General features: G+C 43.4%; 1 protein-coding gene across 1 annotated transcript in view; it reads left to right on the top strand.

Moving 5' to 3' along the window:
• The window catches only part of RREB1 (ras responsive element binding protein 1), a 122239-nt gene that overhangs the window by 21401 nt on the left and 80941 nt on the right, over positions 1 to 19897 (top strand). The window lies entirely within an intron of this gene.

The raw sequence follows: 19897 nt of genomic DNA, 5'->3' as shown, positions 1-19897 counted from the left end.
TCTTTTTATTTTGCCGAAGCTGAGTGTGCTGTGAAAGATGAGTGAAGGCTATAGAAAAGTGTTTATATTGTGATGTGGAAATCTACAGAGCTCGCCGAAGACCTGCTTTGTTGTACCTTTGTACAGCTCTCATCACTTCAGTGCAGTTCTCAGCTGGGTGTGTTGTGCCTGGCACTCCTTCACAGCACACCTGGACGCCCTTTTATGCACGAGTCAAGCAGCAGCGTGGTTTTGTATGGCCTTGAAATCCTTTGCCAAGTGGCCATACGGATGAGCTGGGCAGCTGGGCTGCTGTCAGTTTGCTCTCAGCAATGTAGGTGTGGGAAGGTTGTAAAGTGCTAAAGGATCTGAGTGACACCTCAGCCTCCATTCTGCTTTAAACACCCCGCTTGTGACAGGTCACAAGAGCAAAGCACTTTGTGAGAGTGTGTTTAAATTGATAAAACTTGAATCCCTAAATATTTAGCTTTTCCCCACAGTTATTGTAGGTAAAAAAGGCTTCTTTGGTGCTGGGTTGTTTTTGGGGTTTTTTTGAGCAGAGAAAAAAGTCTTCAGCAAACAGGAAGACACCAAGAAGTTAGTGTAGAGCCTGATGTACATCAGCTGTATTTTAAATCAGGCAGACTGTCTCTCTGAAAATGGAATTATTTTGAGAAGAGAGGGGTATATAACTGTTTGAGTGCTTAGGCATACAGTCTGAAATGCTGAATAACCACAGTCCTCACTAACTTCACAAGGAACGCTTCTGGAAACGGCTCTTGATGCACTGGGTACAAAGCACTACAAGTGCGGGTAAACAGTTCTTTAAAATATTTTGGCACACTGAGAAAACTTCAGAGAGTGCTACTTGGAAGCTGAACACTTGACTTTTGGTGGATAAGATCAGTTTAAATAGGTGTGTTTTTCTTCCTTCTGTGTGTATGAGAGAGGGGAACAGGAGGGCAAGTAAAAAAATCAGAGGAAAAGACCTTGTTGCTGACTGGGGAGACTTGTTCGACCTTCTGAGCCCTGTGCACTTGTCTGTGGTTTGCAGCCAAAGGCTCTCACTTTGAGAGCGCCTTGCTCCTCGTGCTGAACTATTTTTTGACGCACTGAATGAATGCAATATGTTAACACTCCTGTAAGTCCCAGAATTGCTTGGCTGCCCCTTGCCCTGCCTGCCTTGCGCTGGCTGAAAAGGTACCATTGTTTGTTCTGCAAACAGTGGGTGATGGTTGTTTCCAAGGTGACTGCAGCACTGTTGCTGCCCTCTAGTACAAAAAAAAAAAAAAAAAAATTGTCATTAAACACCTGAGAGCATCCCACTGTCACCAGACAGAGGGAGGGAGGCAGGAACTGTCTGCAAGAGCTCTCTGGGCTGGGTATTACAATACAGATGGAGGAAATGCCAGTAAGCTAAGAGGGGCAATGCAAACATTTAGTCTATGCTACAAAACATTGTTCCTAAACAGTGCACAGATACAGCTGTTGAAACTACTGATTGTTTCTAAGTCTGTCTCTGCTGGGCAGAAATAACGAGCAATTTAAAGTCTCTGAATAATACTGATCAACTGTTACTTGTAGTTTGAGTTTACAGTAGTAATATTTTGCTTTTTCACTTCATTGATAGGATGTTTTGGAGACTGCTTAAGCCAAGGGTGTATGGACTTCTACAGGAAAAACTAAAAGGAAACGCTCAACAGTTCTACAAGACTTGTAGGTTTTCAGACTGTTTTGGAAAACAGTTATTTGGGGATAAAGTATGCATCTCCTAGAAAGAGAACTCCAGTAGTTCTTTCATTCCTTTTGTGTATTCTTGAAAGGCCTGTGGTGCTCAGAACAGGGACTTATTTTGAAGTGTCCAGGTGGATGGATTAGAAGAATTTTTTCGGTCTTCTTCCTGAGCTGCCTGCCCATCTACTCATGCAACTGTTTAGCAGGGGGGATGAGTTTAAAAAGGAAAACAAGCTAACTCTTCTTTTTAATTGGTCATGGATGCTGCTAGCAGAACTTTGCCTCCCCCTGCATCAGGTTTAGTACAGTTCATACACAGGTTTCAGTAAACATTAACCACTTTTATCAGGGCTTGCAGCATGCTGAATGGTTAGCAAAGAGCATGTACTGAGAGAAACAGAGAAAATGAACAAGTCCAAGGTCAAAAGGATGGTAGGTTTTCCTTTATTAAAATAAGGGCTGGAGAAGGTTGACAACACTTTGTGGAAAAAAATACGCCGTGGGAAAGCATGATTCTTGTCCTTTAGCTTTCATCTGGGTGAGAGTATGTGGGGGTACTGCAAGGAGGATGCGCATCTTGAATTTTTCTTCTGCTCCAGTGAGATGACCAGAACGATCAGCCGTCCTTGCACTCTTGCTGACTGACAGCTTGAGCTCCTCGTGACTCAGATCAATCCAGAGCAGAGTATAAGCTTTGTTATTGCTTGTTGCATATTTGTAGGGGCCTGTTCCCACCCAGCATCCACAAAGATCCCTCTGAATTCGGCAGTGTGCAGTCAGAGATCACAGAGCACAGAGATTCTGTGCTTGCAGTGATACAAAGCTATCCTGGTGATTAAGGAACTGTGGTTTAGCATTTTGCCTCACCTTACTTTCTCTTTGATGACTTGGATGTTTCTGTATTGCATTTGAGGGCTACAGTGCTGCTAACTTTTCTGCAGAATGAGTTGCTGTAGTGATTAAAACGTTGATCAGCTTAGCAATGACAATGAGGTAATTTGTGGGTAAATTAATGAAATTATTTTAGGTTGAGGTCTGGAAAAAAGGCATTTTGAAAAGAGCATGTAATCTGCCCTAATGAAGTTTGTTGAAGCATCTGATGCCACAGTTCAAATTGTAAGTTATTTTTAATTGTGCAAATCAGCATATCCTGTCCCTCCTAGCTCCATTCAAATAATACTTTGCAAAAGTAGCAGCAGCATTCACCTACGTATTTCCTAGAAAACAGCATCACTGAAAGGTTGTACCTCATTGGAAAAACACAGATTTAGTTAAATGATACATCAAACACAGAAGAAATCCAAACCGTGTGTGGCTAGTCTGACAGTAGTTTTAGAAACACCCTTCACTGCATGCCCCTCAAATCAGAAACGTGTGCGCGCAGTTAAATATCTCATCTTTGTGGTGACACAGATGATTCAGTGCAGGAAACGAAAGGAATTTCATTCAGCAGTTAAGCATTTGTGGGGCGGGGGTGTGAGGAGGTCATGGTGTTCAATGCACCCGGTTAGAAACCTTCAGCCTCCTTTTCCTACTGCATTTTATATTGATTTAAATCAGGGCTGGTACTGGAGGCATCAGCGCAAGAGGCAAATTCCATCCTGTTAGTTCCACCTGGGTCAGGTTGGAAGTAAAGAAAGGAAGATATTTTTTTGTTGGTTTTAAATTTTAGCTACAGATATCAGCCCTCCTACTCAAAACTGTCCTTTACCATGGGAGGTGCAAGGACTCACTCTCGCATCCTGCTGGAGCTGAGCTGAGGGGCTGCTGGGCCAGTGCATGGAGGAGGGTCACCACCAGGGCTGCAGTGGTGGCCCATGTTCTTCCTTCTGCAATGGCTGCATGGTCCCAGGACAGGCAAGGGGAAGGCTTTCCATGCAGGCTTGGAAAGAGCTTCTTGAAAGATGCCATAGTTCATCTAAATATAAAATACGGACTGTGGTTTCAGTCTGAAATATTTGTGGGATTTTACAAAACCACTACAAACAAACAAAGTAAACAGCAGCAAAAAAGTGACACATTTCAGGCAGGATTTTTTTTTTCCTTTTTCTCTTGCAAGGTGATGCAGAGACTTGTATTCTGTGATTCAGTGTTCAAAGGAAAGACATTTTGAGAAATGGAGTACTTCTTTGTTCATCCCTTATTCACAGACTTCCCAAAGAGCTTTATATTTAAGTTTTTCAGGAGGCTGGGATGTAATTTTCTTTTCAACTCTGTTAATATTCTCCCACAGTTTCCCAGGTGTTTTCACTGCCTTCTCCAAATTTAAAACAAACAAATGATTTCCTAGTAAGTTGATCATGTGTTGTATTAGAAGCCTTTGTAAAGCCTAGGGAGGGAAACCAAATCATGTGTGCCACTTGATTTCTAGAATGCAAAGGGCAGGTTTAATGGGAGCATATACAAAACATTACATGTATGTGTAGACATTTGCCTTGCCTGGAAACTGAAAGGAGTAAAGTCAGACAGTTTTTAGATTCCTTTGATACCTCTGTAAAAGCTTTTGCAGTTTTGCATTTGCTGTAGGTCTCCAGTTGATAACTGGCATTAATAAAGTGGCTTTTTATACAGTTTTATTGAAATTATTTATGCAACTACAGCGCAAACTTTCTTGCAAAAGCAATCATTTGCAGTGCACAGCTGGTAAACAAAAGCATTTACCCATTCTCCAGTGCCTCAACAGCTATAGCTCAGTTCTCACCACTGTAGCTTGCCATGCATATGCTCCCAATATTTCTTCCTCAACTGTAATGGACCTGCAGGTTTTGGTTGTTTGTGGCACTGAGGTGCAGGAATGGCTCACTCTCTCTTGAAGAAGTAATTCTGTTTTGCTTTCTTTTGGTTGCTTACTTGCTTGCTTGAGTTTTTTTAAACCTCTGTGGAAAAATACTTTTACTGTCAGTCAGTGGGACCACAGTTGTGTTCACCTCTGCAATGGTTTCATAATAGGCTCTCAGGTGACAATTGAGTGCACTGGGGATAGGAAGAATTACATGAATCCCCTTTTTATATACACTTGCAAAGACTTCAGTGCAAGAGGACTATATTAATAATGTCTTAAAATGCACTCTGTTGATTATATAATGGAGGGACTCATTCTGTTAGCCACAAAATTTTTGTTGTCTCTCCTTCAACTGGGCTTGCCTTGGCTGTGGAAGAAAGTATCAATTCTCCCAAACTGTTGAGATAAGTTTTTAGGAGAAATCTTCTATTGGGCGAGATGTGAGAACTCTGTGTTGCATGAGCACCAGAAGGAAATAGGGTGCATGCCCCACCAAAGCCTCAGGGCAGCCAGGAGTGGTTGAGGAGAGTGAGTTTCTCATTTCCTTTCAATGTGCAGGTGGGACTCAATTCTTTTCGTGTTTGACTCTCCCACTGAACTTCAGTTACGGTGTATGATGTGGGTTGGTTTTGCTTTATTACTTAGCTCAGTAGAATGGAGCAGGTGACAGGTATTCATTAATAAGCCACGCTGCTTAACTGCTTAGTTCCAAAGGGAGCACTTTTGCATCAACTTGCATGGGTGTCTCATGCACCTTAGGGACAGGTCAGAATTGCTTTCAGAGATGCCAGGTGTGTTTGGGGCTGATTGCAGTGTCTGGCATTTCAGCTTTAGGAGCCAGAGCTCCCTAGGCCAAGGGCAGACTGGACAGCATCCTCCCATCCTACAGCAAGACCTGGGCATCCATAGACCTGTTTGTGCTTTCCAGCACAGGATGCTGACCAGCTGAACTGTCCACATGGGATACACATGGGCCAGAAGCTGTGAATTGAGCATCCCCAGAGGTGGCATGGGGCCTGGAGAAGGGGCTTAGTGTTTTAGGCAGCTTAAAAGACAGGATTTTTTCAGTCTTGAAGCTCTTGTGTAGGGTCTTACATTCAAAGCACTAATGATTTCCTTGTTGGGACCCAGACTCTTTAAATTTTTATTAAAGGGATTGTCTGTGGTGACATTTAGCTAGCACCAGATGTTGGCTTTTAGTTACCAGTGTGGAGGTGGCATAGCTAATAAAGGCAAGGGTAAGAAACTTGTGAGAAACTGCCTGTCACATGCAGCTTTGTGTACCGCAGCCTGCGTGATGGCTGTCGCTTCTTCATGGGCCAGCGTTCTACAAGAAAGCTTTTCCTTTTCTTCTTTTTCTTCTATACTCTTGACTGGCCAAGTGTTTTCCAACCACATGTCTTTTCAGGTGGCCTTGCTCTTTTGTTAGAGACTTGCTAAAGGAGGGTGAGTGCAAAGGGAGCCCAGTGGCAGATTTGGGTTTTCTTCCCTTATATTTTGGTATTTCTTCTGAACATAACTTTCCTGTAGATCATACTTCTCCCCCTCAACCTCTTTTGGCCATATCCTCCCTCAGAAAATGTCAGCAAGCGATTGTTTCCTTTGCAGAGCTGTGATCCCCTAGACAGAGGCTTTTCCAGTTTTATGAATGCACCATTTGTTGCTGAGGGCACAACTGTTCGATATAACTAGCTGCATCCCACTCTGCTTGGGCCCAGCATGCACTACAGCCAGGCTATGCATAAACCAGATTTTTGTGTTAAATGGCACCATTTTGTCCACAGCAGCAGTCTGTTCTGTCTTTTGTGTGTGCGCGTGTGAGACTTGCAGTTTTCAGATGCAAAATACATAAAGAACAGGAGTTTTGCAAAAATACGTGTTACTCAGTGAGTGTACCATGCTATTTTAAGTGTACCATGCTATTTTATTTTTCTCAGGGAGCTCCTGATGAGTGATATTTCTTCATTATTTTGTGCACATGGGCCATGGCAAAAGCACATTTTAAAATATTTTATAAAATGGATGTATGGTATAATATTACAAATGTAGTTGTTTTGTTGGGGACATACTCAATTATAACTAAACAGAAAATACATATAGCACTTTGAAAGAGGATGTGCTCATTTATGTTTTATTGTTTGTCATCAACCTGCTGTTTATCTCCCCCACCATCACCTTTTCTTATTCAGCATCACAGGGCTGGTGACTGTATAGATGTAACCAACTTAAAGATGCGCTGTGCTTTATATTTTTAATTATGTCTAGGAAATGTCACCTGATGCCAAACCTGACACTCTCTCTCACGCCTGCCCTGCTTACCCCCCCTTCTAAAGTCAGCGGAATTTACTGTTTTCAGCTGAAACACTGCACGGGAGGGGCTGCTGTGCTGGGCCAGGATGTGTTCGGGGAGGCCAGAGGGGCTGCACATCCCCCAGGCACAGCTTCCATCTCAGCCCGGTTGCAGTTGTTAGTATTTCTGAGCTCAGGTTTCTACGGCACGCACACACCTGCGATGCTTGGTCCACAGCTAAAAGAGTGCCACAACAGCCCTCTGGCAGTCTGAGATGTGCATGAGTTGGGGGTTACTTGAGTACCATGCTGGTTGAGAGAGCTGGTTGCTCTTTCTTTGTTGTTTCCCTCTCGGTCCTGGAATGCAGCTTTTGGAAAGTGCCATCTCCATTCTTAGTTACGTGAGTGCAAGCTGTAAAGCAGGGAGGCTCCATGAGACTCTGGTCCCAACAGCTGAATCACAGCTTAGGGTTTTAGTCAGTGCTGCCTACCTCATTTGTCTCAATGCCAAGAGTTTCTCTTTAGAAGCACAGTGCTGTCTTTTTCCCATCTCTCTTCTCTCATACCTGTTTAATCCCTTCCAACAAATAAGAACACCTTGAAAGCAAGCCCACCTGTTTAGAAATCACTCATTTCTGCTTTAGTAGCAATACTTTCCTTGCTCCATCATAGTGCTTAAGAAATGGGGAAAATAGGAAACACCTTTGATTTTCCCTCTTTAATGAAAACACCACTGAGTAGAGATGAGGATTCCCCACTTCACTCTCCTTTGGTACCCAGACGTGTCTGGGCATCAGTCAGGCTTGCATGTAATGTCCATAATTCATCCACCAAAAAGAAATAAAAAACTGTACAGGAGTGAAGCCTTTCTGTGGAGGTTTCTTACACACACACTCCAGCCTCACCATGTTCCTTCATACATTTACTGCCCACGTAATGTTACCCGTGGGATAAGGGTGGGAGGGGGAAGCTTGTTCTCTTTCATGTGACTGCAGCACAGTTAATAATTGTACCAGACTTCAGGTGTTCGCATGACCAGAGGGATTGATCGGGCTCATAATCGAACAGAAGTTTTTTCAGGCCTATCTTCATGCCTCAGCATCCCAGTAGATTCGGAGAAAGAGCCAGATCTGCTTCCTCTGTGATTGCTCATTTGTCATGAGCTGGCTAGCATATAGCACGGAGACAAAAGCCACCTTGGCCTGAGAAGCCCCCAAAGAAAAGCAGGATAGTAAATACATCTGTAAAACGGTGTTCAGGTTACAGACTGCATGTGTCTCACATGCTCTTGCTTGCTCCATCTTCCTGCCCCCCTCCCCCACCTTGCTGTTGTAAAAAAGGAATGGCAAAATATTTTGATAAATTAATCAACTGCTAAATGGTTGATGAGTTGTTTTTGGTTTTTTGGGTTTTTTTGGTTTTTTTTTTTTTTTTTTTTAAGAGGAATCTTTGCTCAAGCATATGTTTCCAACACTTTAATCTTTTATGGACTGCATACTTGCTGTGGGAGTGGAAGGGGACGTTGCAGGCTTGCTTTCAGTGTACTTGGGAATCTTTCCCACAGCATGCAAACTCCCCAGAAAACATGTGAAACAACAGCCTGGAAACCAGGAAGTTTCTGATGCCTAGCACTCATTGCTCTGAGGGATTTGCTGTGCTCTGGAGGTCATGGAATAATCTTTCTTCTTTGCTGGCTTCTCTAAGTTTATTTTACACATGACGGAGGGGTATGTGTGTGCTGCTGAGCTTTTAGGGGTCCTCATTTCTGAAGCATGCTTTTGCTCCTGGTTCTTTTGTTTTTGCACTCCCATGATTAATGTATCTGCTGCTTAAAATGGCTACTGAACCACCATCAAGTTCTCGTCACTGGTTACTGACTGCTTAACCCCTGTCAAAAACTACCCAGCACAGCCTGGAGTTGATGCTTTTGTTGCTTAGCAGGTTTATTTCTGATCTTTGGACTACTCATTAACCCTGTGAATACTGTACACAGTGAGGGAGGGCATAAATCTGCTGCGGTGGTGATGGTGTGTCCTGGTGCTGTGATCACTGCTGCTGCTCCTGCACTGCGCTCTGGTTAGATTTGTGTGGCATGCAGTCTTTCAGGTGTGTGTTTTGAAGTTTGGGGCTTTTTTTCACTTTGTTTTCCCACCCTCTTACCACTTTGTGTATTTTTTTTGATGAGTTGCTAAAGTCAAAAAGCAGTGATGAAGGTGAGAAGTCTGGCAAGCTGAGGGCTGATGATCCTGGTGAGTTGACAAGGAAGATCCAGTTCCCTCCAGTAAAGAAACTCTGCATCCAGTTTCAGTCTGTGATGAACTCAGCGTTTTGTTTTCTGGCGTCTCCGTTCTGTGTGCCCATGTTTGTACTGGAGTGTGATGGAGCGTGAAAGGAGTCAGAGGAGAGAAGGGGCTGCAACTTGGCTTTGGATGCCTAAAGAAAAACAACGAACAACCTCGACCAAAAGGAGAGTTAACAGGAACATGCCACAAAACAGGTTAGGCAGGACACAGAAGCCAGATACGAACCTTCTTCTGTGCTTTAAGGCATCTTCAGTACACCCTCCTCCCTCTTACCCTTTCAGGATTTTCCCCCCTCCTCCCCGTTATGAAATAGTCCTGTGCCAGCTGGGTTTGGACGTGGGGCAGGCGAATGGCTGCAGCGCTTGCTCGCCTGCTGCCAGCTGTTTCTTAAGAAAGAGAGGGTGCACTTGTCTGTGCCCGTCATCCTGTGGCAGAGGCAGTGGCATGTGCCTGTGAGTGCCTTCGTCTCCTCCACCAGCTCGCCCTGCAAACAGTCCTGACCGAAAAGTAGCGGGGGAGGAAGAGCAGCAAGGAGACAGGGAATGCTGGCGGGTGGAGCTTGGAGGGCTGATCCTCCACATTGTTAATCATTACTTGCCACATAACCTGTTCCTGTTTTCTAGAGGTTTCACTGGCACCCACAGCCAGAAGCATATGAGGAATATGTGACAGACTGCTTTCCCAGCAGGATGGTTTGCCTTGCAGCTGGAAGCCCAGCATCTTATACACGACATCATTTCTTCTGTAACATGTTTATGCCTAATCATTTAGTAAACATACCATGTATAGTCTGGTTTGTGCTGGCTCTAACACCCTGCTGCAAGGCGAATTTGCTTGGTACCACAGAGATTCCTTAGCTCCTGGTAACTGCCTGGCAAATAGGATGTTGCCATATGTAACATAAATATTCCACACAACTGGGTTTTTTTACACTCTTGCTCATAGCATGTTTTTCTGACTGTGACAGTCTTAAGTCTGGCACTTAAAAACTGAGAGGATTACACAGAAAAAGGTACCTTATCAAAGGATGGACCAGGTCCCATATGCGCATTTTTTTGCAGAATAAAGGTCCCACGCCTCCACTAAACATGAGATATTTCTGTTTACTAATCAGTGTTTTGGGGACATGTTTTTTCTTTCTTTTTTCTCCTCTCTCGACTTTAAATGTCTGCTTTCTCCTAGGTGATGGATCCCAAGTTAGAGGTTGACTGAGAACTCTCTCTTCTCATTCTAGCATCTTTTGTAGAATTTCTCTCTTTTTCTTTTGGACTTCTTTCTGTTTACCCTGTGCTAGCAGGGTACTGAGCATGGCAGAGGAAATGAAGAGCAGCACTGTGGTTGGATTCACAACTAATCAGCTCTTACATACGGTTTGCCTTCAGGTTTTTTTGCTTGTTTGTTTTTAACATTGTGAAATTATTTCAATAACATTCTGTGCTAGGCAGAAGTAGCTCAGGAAAATGAGATGGAGCCTTCCTACCTACACCAGGGTGGGGTTTTTCCTTTTTGTGCCATCTACGTCTTGTCCTGTTCGTTGATGTGTGAGAAGACAGCTCAGTGGTGTGGACCTGAGATAACCTTGCACAGAGCATTCTGGCTGTCTGCTTGGTGATGCCTGTTAGTGCCTGAGTTCAGTAGTGTAGTGACTGGCAGTGCCTCCTGTACCACTGAGAAGGTTGCTTAATCAGATGCAGGTCCATACAGGTGGATTTTCCTATAGTGGCTTGCTTCTTACTTAGGCAGTGCTTCCCGAAGGGAAGCCTTTGCAGGGGGGAATGTTTGGGTGTTATATAAATGAACAGGACATGCATTTCTGGCACTCGTCTCTCATTGGCCTGGTCAGAGTGAATTATGTCTGACTGCTTGGCAGTTAATTGGACCATCCTTCCCATTTCCTAAGCTGATAAGCCCCTCACTGTCTGCCTCAATCAGGCTTCTTTGTTTGAGAAGTTACTAATGCTGCAGAAGAACAGAATAACTACTTTCCTGTAACCAAGTGAGGGGCTCTGATCGATAAATCTATGAAGATTCACCCTATTTCTTCAGCAAAATCCTTTCACAAGGCTTACTTGTACCGTAACACCAGTAGCAGTTGACAGGTACTGAAAAGTAGGTATAGCTGATGTATTTCATACATACCTTGTCCCTTTTTGAAAGACTGGTATTTGTGATTAAGTATTCCTGTGAGAACATTTATGCTGACAGATCCCAGTAGTTGTGCTGAGTACCACGGGGGTCTGTAGGTACCTCTCCATCAGGATCGGGTCTCAGAAATGTCTTTCTTTTGCCACAAAGCCTTCAGACTGGGGCTGTCTGTCTTAATGTGTCTGGATGGTGCCTAGCTTAGAGTGGGTGTTGCCAGAAGGTGAGTAATAAATGGTGATTAATCGTCTCTGAGCTATGGATGTTTGTGTGAAAAAGGACTTGGCTAAAGGCTGTGCTTCAACAAGCTCATCAAAATTAACCACACGGGAGACAGTTGTATAGCATCCCAAAGGCCTGATTCTTCTGTCTCTTGACTAGTTTTATTTTGACGTTTGTGGATTTATTAAATCTGATTGAGAGAGAAACATGGGTCCCTTTGTCTCCAAATATGGGTTGAGTGATATCAGTGTTACAGATTGCAAATGGGCTGAATGATACAGAATCAGGGTGCACTAAAAGTAAACACCCTTTTGTTAGACTGCTCGGTAATCTTTTTAATGCAGAGGTGTGGTTATGAACCTTACAGGTAGGCATCCTTGTGTTTGTGCCATTGAGTCTATGATACAAATGCATAGGAAAGATGTAAAGGTACCAATTCCTGTGTTAATTATATATTGAAGTTGAGAAGTAATTTTATATTACAGGAGATCATTTATCCTTTGCAGTCAACATAGTAAATAAATATTAAACCTAAGGCCATCATAATTTTTAAAATAGTTCCTGTTCTGAGTTTACATACTTACTTGAGCAATGCATTGCATCTGTGTGATTATACAGTTACTTCTAAAACTTTCTGAAAAGAGGATTCATCACAAAAATCTTCCTTCCCCCTCCATCCTTCAGCTGTTCCTAACAGTATCCTTCAGCTTTCAGGTCCTGGAGCACACAAGGCAGATATTGCAGGGTTTTATCCTTGTACAAAAATTAGAAGGACTGTGACTTTTTTGTCTTAAAAACCTTCCAAAATGGGGTTTGTTTGATGTAGTCACAGTGGATGTACTTCTGAGTTGGGGGTGTTGTGTCCCGGGATGTCTCTAGCATCATTGGCAGGGTGATAAGAGGACATAGTCACTGTTGAATTGGGGTGGCTCTTGAGTGGTGTTCTGCCATTACTGTTTGTTATGCCTGAGAAATGTAGGAATCCAGGAGAGCTGAACACAGGGCCTGGTCCGTAGGGCAGGATCTGCTGGAGGGGATGAGGGAAGCAATCCCCAGCAGTGACCAGATCACATCCCTTCCTTCCAAGTATTTACCTGCAGATGTTAAACCCCAGGCAGGTAGCCAGAGACTTCTCCTACTGTGACTTCTTTTATTAGCATTTTTATTGGCTGACAGTATTCAATGTGGAGTATTTGCATTTTGGATTTTAAAGTTTCTGGAAGAGGGTTTGTGGTGTGTGCCCTGTCTGAACATTACCTAGGCTGGTTCCAGACTAGCCAGCAGACACTGATTCAAAGGCCTTGCCATCTACCGTGGGATCAGCGAGCCTCAGGCTTTCTGAGTGGAGGTGATGAGGAAATGAGGGGGAGGAGGTGTCTTTTGTCTTAAAAGAGTTGGAAAGGAAGAACTGGAAGGCAGGCAGTTGGTCACTGCGAATTTCTCGGGAAGAATGAACCTGCGCACGCAGTGGTCGCCACGATGGCACCGCGTGTGCAAGGGGACGCAGCGGCATGTGCAGGGCAGGGCAGCACAGGTAGGCTACACTGCAATCCTGTCCTGCCAGCCAGGAATGCAGAGGAAGCAGGAAGCAGCCCTCCTTCCCTCAGACAGCCATCAGGGATGCAGAACTTTAGGAAGTGTTCAGCCTCAAAATTAGGGCGACTTGAAGGTGAGTTAACTGCCGGGCCTGTAAATGAGCTGTGTGTTCATGTGTGTATAGGACCTTAAGCACAGAAAGGTTTGGGGTGAGTCTGGAAAGGGTCCATGTTTGAGGAATGTAGTTATTCTGGCTTCCGAGGTACTTTTTTTGTGTAGACAGAATGGAAAACGATTACAAAAACAAGTATTGCAAGACGCTTAATGAGATGGGAAACTGGCAGTGTTAAGGCTGTGGCTCTTGGGCTTATGTGACTGTGAGAGAATTTCAGGTTTTTTCTGCTTCCTTTCTCCAGTCATTTTCTGAGTTGTGAGCAATCACAAGTGGAGTTTATCCTGTCAGCTTAAAGTCAGCAGCCCCAAAAATGCATTGAAAATCTCTCTTGACTTTTGGAATGAAGGTCCATGAGAGCAACTGGACTCGAGGAAAAAAGGTACCTTGAATGTTTGTTGCCAATTCCAGCAGTTTAGTCTCAGACCTCATCTGCTGAGATGTCACACTGTCTGCTTTCACCCTTTTGGAGCAAGGATGAGGTGCTAACCAGACCAGTTTTTAGGGAGCTCAATCAGCTTCCTAATTTCCAGTTGTAGTGAGAGAGTCATCAGGAAGAGGAATGGAGAGAGAATGTCAGTAAGCAGCTCTGCATGAAAAGCTAGGCTGCCAGGAGGGTTTCCAATTGGACATCACCAGGCAGCTTTATTATTGCCCCTGTTTTCTCTTGCATATGGCTCTGCAGAGCTTTAACCATTTGTGCTGAAACACTGCATGTCAGGTGTTTAGCTTCAGGCCACATTTGTTTTTAAAAGAAAAATAAGTAGTAAAAAAAAAATTCTTCAGCCATTTCTGAGAATGAAGCTGAGGGAAACATGACTTTAAGCTTTGAATTGCTTTCATGTCCCCTTTTTTATAGAAAATAGAAAAAAAACCTACAGCAAACTCTGAATCCCTAACAAGGTGGAGAAAGTTGACCTGTTCTTCAGGTTCTCAAAGCTATATTGCAGAGGCACTGAGATTTGAGAAAGACAAAGTGGGTGGGAGATTGGAATTATAGCCATCAATTGAATAAGTTATTTGTTATGATAGCTGATAATGGCAATGGTGATTTCTCCAGTGTGGTCTGGTCCTAGTGTCTGTTTTGATTTGGAAGTAAAAGGGACTGTGCATCCAGTGAAAGCCAAGCATCCTCATGTCTATCTTGCTCCAGAGCAGGGTAGGTCATTTCAGCTCTGCAAAGACTGAACTTGGTAACCTAGTCCCATATCTTGAGTAAGAACTTAGTGATCTTGTGTATATATCTCTGTGTTTGTCCACTCTTTCAGGTGCAAAGCACACCTGGGGAATGTGTGATTGTTTCTCTTGCATTGTGATGTACAGGTGTAGGTAAAGAATTCCTGGTTGAGGGATTTGTTGGTGTAAGATGAAAATGCTGTTCCTGTGAATGTGCTTTTCTCTGTAGGTACTTCTGCTTCATGTGGAGTAAGGGTAGTTTGAAAGTTGTCAGACAAGATTTGCACTCCTTGCCAAGCACCATCGGTCTCCTAAATAAAAACAAAGGCCCAGAAGATTGTAAATACCTGTGCATGTGATGTAAACAAACTTCCTGATTCAGGGACCACTACTAAAGCTAATGGTTCTCCTCCACAGAATTAACCTATTAGTATCAGTTTCATTAGCAAGACTGAGGCCTTGATTTATAATGAACCCTTGAGTGTAATTTGCAGTAGCCTGTTGACTGTATCATACTAAGCTGTTGTGGGTGCAAGAGGGAAACAGACTGAGGCTGGAGTAATATTTACTTTTGCTTCCAGTCTGAAGTATTTAGAGCAAAAAAGAAACGTGCCACACCTCTAGGATCTCCAGTCAGCTTTCCTGCAAACCTTGGGCACAGAGAATGAAAGCCCCCTGGTGCTCAATACACAGGCAAAGGCTGCTGCTGTATTTAAAAATATGTGTATGAAAATAGAACTGGAAGTTACTGCAAAGCTGCATTTGCAGGTATCGTAGCAAGCAAATTTTTAGAAACCAGACCTGAAAGAATTTGCAACAGAGAGTTTCTCAGGATACTCCCTGACATTTCCTCGTTTGCTTTGGTGAAGTGTTAAAAGAACCCCTGGTTTCTGTAGTTCTGGCTAGCAATAAATTACTTTATGGTTTTGTTTTGATTATATACCATGTATATGTATATTTTTTTTCTTGAATATGGAAGGGGAGGCTGTGGAAAGAGAATTTTAAGTTCTTTAACAAGACACTTGATTGAAGTTATTTATTCATGTTAAGCACCCCAGAGCAATATTGAATAGCTCTGTCCTCTTCTGTTTTGAAGAATTCCTCAAAATGAAAGAAAAATCCCTTTTTTGTTTGTTTTAAAATAGGGGGAAAACCTGAATTTAAAAATGGTTTAAATAGTTAAGTGATTATTATTCCATTTCTTTCAAACTTCTCCCTTGCCCCTGAGCCCAACCACTCTGCCCCTCTCGACTTGCCCACAGAATTACCATGCAACTAATTTTAGAGGTGGGTTTACGCGTTTGTTTTAAAAACACTGCAGTCTCCATCTCCTGTAATCCACCAGGTGGAAGCAGATGTGTAGAATATCTGTGCATGTATTTGTAAATCTGGGTTTGAGCAGATTTGGTGTTTCTAAGAGGGCAGTATGTGTGCAAAGACAAGGGAACCCTTGGCAGTGTAATACCATCAATAAAGCAAAAATTTGCAGTTGACCCCTAGCAGGGTTCATTAGTGATTTTTGTTCATGCGGTGAGCTGGGTGACATTGTATTAGCTAATTCTTCTGATGCATGGTTAGACATCACTTGCCTTGCTGAATTGCAGTAGGGAGAAGGGAATCAGGGAGGGGATGGGAAGAATAAGATAGAAAGTGTTTTCTTAGAGATGAGAGCTCTTCCTGTGCTAACAGGGATTTTGATCTCTTAGCCTCAAGTGTGCTTTTCTGACCTATGGACTTGTTCATCACTTACTGATATCTTCCTTGTGCCCATCTTCCCTTTAACCACCCGGCATCCCAGAATCTCTCTGCTCTTGCTAAAAATAGCACCTTAGAAGTTTGAGCAATATCCCCGTAGTATTTGGCCCTCACAGTGATTTTGCTTTAAGTGCATCTGGGTTGGGAAAGTGCTAAGATTTTTATTTGGTTTGGTTGAGGGATAGGTGGGAGGGCAGGGTGAGTCCACATGATGTCAAACAGGAAGCTTGATGTAGCTCAGAGTGGCCTCTTGAAAGTATCCCTCCAGTCTGTGAGTCTTCTGAAAGCAGTCATTTGGAAAGGGGCTGTGCTATCCAGATTTAAAGGGCCTGCTGTGTTTTGTCTAACAGAAATGTTAGAAAAGGTTTTGTATTGCTGCAGGTTTTTGTTGTCCTTCTACGAGTTTTGTTGATGGTTTCTGCATTGACCTGTTGTGCTGCCTGACAAAACTGGGCTCTTAGTAATTTAAAGTTTACTTGCAGAGCAAAACCTGGACACTACAATGTGTTGAATATAGATTTGATGAAATAATTTCCTTACTGACTTGTACTCTTTGAGCTTTGCTTAATTCTGAGCATGTTATAGAAACCATCAGATTTCCTAAAAGTGAAGATATATTTGCATTTTAAGTCCAGAGTTGCAAAACTGAGTCCTGTACTTGTACTCTGTTGGGACAAAAATAAAATGGAGGAAAATCTGAAAGAAGCCTTTTGCATCAGTTGAGGCCCAGTGGGGGCTGAGGGTCAGATCACTCTGAGAATTAATCAGTTCTCTAGAGAATATGGTAATACAAGGAAATGATGGTATTGCACTAAGGTTTTCAGGCTTTTTATTAGTAGCAGAAACTTTAAAAATAAAAAGAGAGTGAGAGAAAGCCTGGGAGCAGAAGTGGCCTGAAGGGGAAATGACCAAGACCAGCTGAGAAATGCAGAGAATGGTGATTGAGGAGTGCTGCTTCACTGCATCTGTGTGAAAATCCTGTCTGTCTTGTGAAGGGGGGTGAGAGAGATCACAGTTCTGTGCAATCTCACTTCTTAATGTAGTTTTGAATAACGTGAAACAGTTCTGGCCTTCTACTTTTCTTGCAGACTTAGGATTTTGAATGCCAGGCCTGCAGAAAAGTGACTGTAATCACAAATCTGAAAGCAGCATGTGACCTTCCTTGTCATTTCTAACTAGCCAGAACTTTGCAGAAATCTGCCCAGGCAAACTTTTGGTCCTGCTGTGCCCCAGTGCAATAATTATAATGCAGAAACAGCTGATGGGTCACGTCTCCAGGCCTGCACAGCGTTATGACTTGCTACCTACATTCCATGTTTAGCTTTGAGAGATCAGATGGTGCAAGCAATGTGAGCTAGCAGTGCCTGAGGACATGCTCAGGGCAACACGTCCTGTCCCTCTGCAGCTTTGGTTTCTTTTCTCTACTTCTGTCTGATCCCATCCCCTTAAGGTGATGCATTTTACAATAAATACCGATCTCTCTAGGAGGTGAGCTGCCCCTGTGGAAGCATGTGTGCCATTCCCACTGTGCTGAATGTTAAATCTAAGGGCCCAAGGTTTGTAAATATTGCCTCTAAAGTGACTGGTGACTCCAGGTGGGCTGCTTGCCCTACTTGCTGGTGGCTCTGGAGCTGTGGTTGGTACATGTGGCACACGGTGGCAGGCTGTTTCAGCGTTGTTACTGATGTGATTTAATGAAGCATGAGTGGTATTGGAGGGGGTAAATTTTGTCTTTATGCATGGGGAAAGGGTCATTGACAAAAGTTTACAAACAAACAAATGAGTGGAAAATTAGGCTTAATTCAACCGTGTGCGGGAACGGAGGTGGATGTTTTTGAGTTGTGTTTGTTTTGTGCTTAGCAAAAGTTGTGCTGTGCAAAAGTTACACCCAGTCCTTGATGTAGGAAAAATTGGATTAGGTAAGCAGAAAAGTACTAACTCATTGCCTAAGACTGCTCTTGCTCTCTTACACTCCTCATCCAGTGATGCCATGGGAGAGGTGCAGTAGAGACATTTTAATTGTGGTAGTTTATTTTATCATGAACCTATTGTTGCTGGGTTTAATCAGAAAACTGATCAGGTACATTTTTAAATGATTTTATGGCAGAGATGTTGCAAGTGAACTTGAGTTGGAGAGAAGGGAGCGAGGGGGGAGCGGGAGGAGGGAGTCTGGAGATGGAGCTGGTTGTGGGTTCGTTCCACTACATCTTTTCATCTTTCCCCAGTACTGCAGCACCGCAGGAGTAGAGTTACCAACAACATTCTTGCTCAGGTCTCTCATCCCTCACTCAAATAGAGGGTGTAATTTGACTATGTCTCAGCTCCCATGTGTGAAGGCTGTTGATGAAACTGTATGTATGTGCATTTTTAAGAACAAACAAAAACCAAACCCAAACAAACACAAATCTCAATTCAGATCTGTTCCATGATCCTGGATCCACCATGTCGTTTTCAAACTCTAGAACTGGCATGAAGCTGGAGGAAGAACACGTGGCCAGAGCTGTGGGGTAAAGTGAGGACTGGCAGTCTGTCCTTCTGAATGACAGCTGTGGCTTACATCAGGTTAAATCAGTCTGTATGCTGCAGGCTGAGGCAATGCAGAATGGATTAAAAGCAGGTTTTCACTTCTAGCCTTGAGTTTCCTGCAATTCTACGTCAGCTTGTGAGTGCATGTATTTCTGCATCCCAGCTGCCATGGAGAATGACAGACATCTTCTTACAGGACAGTTCTCACCATCAGTATTTACTGAAGTTTTTCTTATTGGAATTGCTGTGTTCACAGCTGTCATGGATAGATTGTGAATCTGGATTTTTACCTCCTGCTTCTTCCTTCCTATCAGCTGTTTCCGGCTGCACACAGGTTAACAGTGAGGCCTGCTGGGCTGCTTAATGGGTGGCCTAGAGCTGCCTTTGGGCTGATGCACATCATTTCTATTGGCCAAGGTTATCTCCTCCTGACCTTGTAGCCAGAATTCAGCTTCCCGTTTGCATGGTAATTGTGAAAAGGAGGGCTTCTGAAAGGATTCCTAAAGGCAGGAATATAATTTCTGGTTTTGTGAAAACCGTGGGGTTTTTCATCACTGCTCTGAATGGGAAAGGAAAGTGCTTTAGTATTAAGTTTGCAAATTCAGAGAAGGTTGTGTTTAAAGATTCTTTTTTTCTAAAATCCACAGTGGAGACTATAAATTTAGTATGACAGGAGGCTGCTGTACTCAATCCATTTTTGCTACTGTACTTTCTGCACACTGGTAGCTTGCTGTACAGGATGCGTGGCATCTGATTTCTTCCTAGCTGTAACCTTTTCTACCACAATGTCTTTTACCTTGGTTGCAGTTGGTTCAGTTTACAGGACTAAATGTGTTTGCATGCTTTTGGGATGAACGGGGATTTCTGTTACCTGTGTAATGGAATGAGGCAAAGGGATTAGTGGAGAAAATGGGGAGCAAGGGAGGAGTTGAATGAGGTTTCTTTTCTTTTCTGGTGTCATGAGGTTCCTCCCGTAGCAGAGAGGGAGCACAGTACATGGGACCTGAAGACCTTTAAAGTACATGCTGAAATGGATGCTGGGAAGATACAGTACAGTGCTTGGGCACAACTCCAAGGCTCCCAAGGCAAGTAATATTTAAACAAGCTGAACAGCCCCTTTCGGCAAGCAGCAGGAAATCCAGCACTGAGCTTTGTGTTGTTGCATGGTCAGCAGAAGATAAAAGCTCAGGCTATGCAGCTGGGGTTCTCTCCTATCACTGGATGGCAAACTGTTAAAAAAAGATAAAAGAACAGAAAAGGACAGGGGGTCGTCTTATTGAA

The sequence above is a fragment of the Catharus ustulatus genome, chromosome 1 (assembly GCF_009819885.2).
Source record: "Catharus ustulatus isolate bCatUst1 chromosome 1, bCatUst1.pri.v2, whole genome shotgun sequence".
Taxonomy (NCBI): Eukaryota; Metazoa; Chordata; class Aves; order Passeriformes; family Turdidae; genus Catharus; species Catharus ustulatus.
This window is presented reverse-complemented; position numbering and strand designations above follow the sequence as displayed.